The sequence below is a fragment of the Barbus barbus genome (genome assembly GCF_936440315.1).
Source record: "Barbus barbus genome assembly, chromosome: 10".
Classification (NCBI taxonomy): Eukaryota; Metazoa; Chordata; class Actinopteri; order Cypriniformes; family Cyprinidae; genus Barbus; species Barbus barbus.
Genome location: NC_136738.1, coordinates 31,720,029 through 31,723,308, shown reverse-complemented (window position 1 = coordinate 31,723,308; position 3,280 = coordinate 31,720,029). Strand labels below are relative to the sequence as shown.

Here is a 3,280-nt window from a genome sequence, read left to right as displayed (position 1 = left end):
TAAATCGAGATGCATATACATGAGAAGCAAAATGACTTAGTAATACATTAAGTCTTGTTTTGACAAGACAAGTAAAAATCTGCTTTTGGACAAGAAACATAATCTTAATTTATTTTCCTAACTCCATTGCCAGATTTCTTCCTGTTTTATGCAAGAAACACATTGATGCATTTTTAAGAAAACAAGACTTAATAAGAATTTTACAAGATTTGTTGTCTCTTTTAAACAGTTGTATAATTTTGATATTATGCATGCTTACATATTTATTATGTGTATTTAGCATTGGTTTTATATGCTGAATTGATATTATTCATGAATTAACATAGCATTTTGCTCTTTTCAGATGACAGCACACAATATCTACTCAACCACCATCCATCGCCATGAACATGCATATGTGGATATTGGCCATACTGTCTTTCACCACGTTTTTCACCTTAATTGAGACGTTCGACATTTATGGGGATATATGTACAGGCCTGTGCGTCTGTGAAGAAAGAGATGGGATTTTTACAGCCAGCTGTGAAAACAGAGGAATTAACAATCTGTCTGAGGTAACACCTTTACACTTCACTGCTTATCATCTTCTGCTCACAGGGAATCTGTTAAAGAAAGTCTCGCTCAACGATTTCATTCAGTATGAAGGACTCACCATTTTACATCTAGGCAACAACGAAATATCAGAAATCGAAGGTGACGCTTTTAACGGACTCCAGGGATTAAAGCGACTGCACCTAAACAACAACAAAATTGAGGCACTAAAGGACGACACATTCCTTGGACTTGAAAGCCTGGAGTACCTACAGATTGACTATAATTATATTAGCCACATTGAACCGAAAGCCCTGAGCGTTTTACGTCACTTAGAGGTGCTCATCCTCAATGACAATTTACTATCCGCTCTGCCCAACAACATCTTTCAGTATGTTCCTTTAACTCATCTCGACCTGAGAGGCAATCAGCTCAAAGTGCTTCCCTATATCGGCCTTCTGGAGCACCTGAGTCACATTGTGGAGTTACAGCTTGAAGAAAACCTGTGGAATTGTTCTTGCGAATTAATTGCGCTAAAAGCCTGGCTTGAAAGCATATCTTACACTGCTTTGGTCGGAGATGTGGTTTGCGAGACTCCCTTTCGATTGCACGGACGAGACCTTGACGAAATCTCAAAGCAAGAACTGTGTCCCCGCAGAGCCATCGCCGAATACGAAATGCGCGCAGAACCGGCTCACAGCAGCGAGATCCTCTACAAAACCACGTCAGCGACGTTCACAGCAGGTTTTGCATCCTCAACCATCTTGCGCGCCACAAAAAGCAGCCGTTTATCAGGAAAACTTCGCGTTAAACCCACTTTGCGCTCGTCTTCAAGCAAGCCACAGAATTACGGTCCAATGTTGGCCTACCAAACCAAATCTCCGGTTCCTCTAGACTGTCCCAATGCATGCACATGCAATCTCCAAATCTCAGACCTCGGGTTGAACGTCAACTGCCAAGAGCGGAAAATCGAAAGCATCTCGGATCTTGATCCCAAGCCATACAACCCAAAAAAAGTGTACCTAACCGGAAACTACATCTCTTCAGTATGCAGTTCTGACTTCAATGGCGCAACCGGATTGGATTTGCTTCACTTAGGTAATAACCGCATAGCCATCATTCACGATAAGACATTCGGCCAGCTTATACACTTAAGAAGGCTTTACTTAAACGGCAACTTAATCGAGCGGCTCACCGAGGATATGTTTTATGGTTTACAAAGCTTGCAGTTTTTGTATTTGGAGTATAACGTTATTCGAGAAATCGCGGTTGGCGCCTTTCAACAAGCGCCCAATCTTCAATTGCTGTTTCTCAACAACAACCTCCTCAAGACTCTACCACTGGGTGTCTTTGATGGATTAAGCTTGGCACGATTGAATCTGCGCAGCAACCATTTTCGAACTCTTCCGGTTGGCGGCGTCCTCGAAGACCTAACGGTGCTGGTGCAGATCGATCTCTTCGAGAACCCTTGGGATTGCTCGTGTCTCGCGGTGGAGATGAAAAACTGGTTGGAGCAGCTCAGCACTGGTACCGTGGTGAACAGCGTCGTTTGTGAATCTCCGCTGAGTCTCTCGGGCGAGGATATGCGATATGTTCGCGCATCACATCTCTGCCCGGAAAGCTCAAACGTGCAATCTTCCGTCGTGCCGCCCTCGGAGGAATCCTTTCCTGGTAGTACTATCACATTAGAAACAGCCTTGGATTATGACACGCAGTATCCCGCTGTCCCCCTTTCTGTTCTTATACTCGCTTTGGTGCTCCTTTTTATATTATCAGTTTTCGTCGCTGCTGGATTGTTTGCTGTCATAATGAAGCGGCGTAAAAAGTCTGAACGCCTGGCTTCGGTAACCGCCAATGCAAGCTCCTTCAATGCAGTCTACACCGACAGGACGAAGTCTAGAACATCGGCGGGCCACTTCTATGAATACATCCCATCCACAACAGAAAGCGCTGCGAAAAACGGCCCCTATAGTGAGGGAAGCGCAATCGAGAGTTACAGAGACTTCGAAGAACTCAATAGAGTTCTGGCATCCAATAATTTGGATGAAGACGTCGGGAGCAACACGATAAGCTCAGAGTTCAGCGCCGGCACTCCAGACGCGCTCAACAAACATTCTCCTCTCTTGGACGACAACTACTTTTACCGAGATATCTTGGCTAGGGACCAGCAGGCCTCTTACAGGGGTAATTTAGCATGTAAGCATGGCACACATGCATCAGCTCACTGTGCGCCAGACTTTGATGTGAGACATCAATACCTTAATCCGGAAAGGGTACAGCAGACCATGGTGTACTGCTCGACGCCAACCACCGTCTACATAGAGCCCAACAGAAGCGAATACTGGGAACTGAAAGCCAAGCTTCATTTCGAACCAGACTATTTGGAGGTTCATGAGAAAAGGGCGACCTTCACACAGTTCTGAGACATGGATTTTTCTTTTTTTTTTTTTAGTTTGGGAGAAAACAGTTTATCTGAGAGATACTAGGGTGAATCTCACAAAAAAAAAATACAATTGTACTTCAAAATTAAAAAAAAAAAGAAAATTTGTTTTTATATTTTTAATTAAATATAATTTTATATTTATAAATGTGTATTTTATTTGTATTTTGCATATAGAAAATGAAGCCTAATTATTACTATTATTTTTATTTTTATTTTGCATTGTGACATTTTGCTAGACAATTAAGCCAGTTTCCCCCCCATTTCCATTTTGCAAAAAATAAAAAATAATAATAATGATAATTCTCA

General features: G+C 42.4%; 1 pseudogene across 1 annotated transcript; it reads left to right on the top strand.

Moving 5' to 3' along the window:
• The first annotated feature begins 343 nt into the window (after nt 1-343).
• Nucleotides 344-2,954, top strand: LOC306875836 (SLIT and NTRK-like protein 5; annotated as a pseudogene). Its single transcript has one exon. The product of its transcript is annotated as an SLIT and NTRK-like protein 5 (transcript).
• The last annotated feature ends 326 nt before the right edge of the window (nt 2,955-3,280 follow it).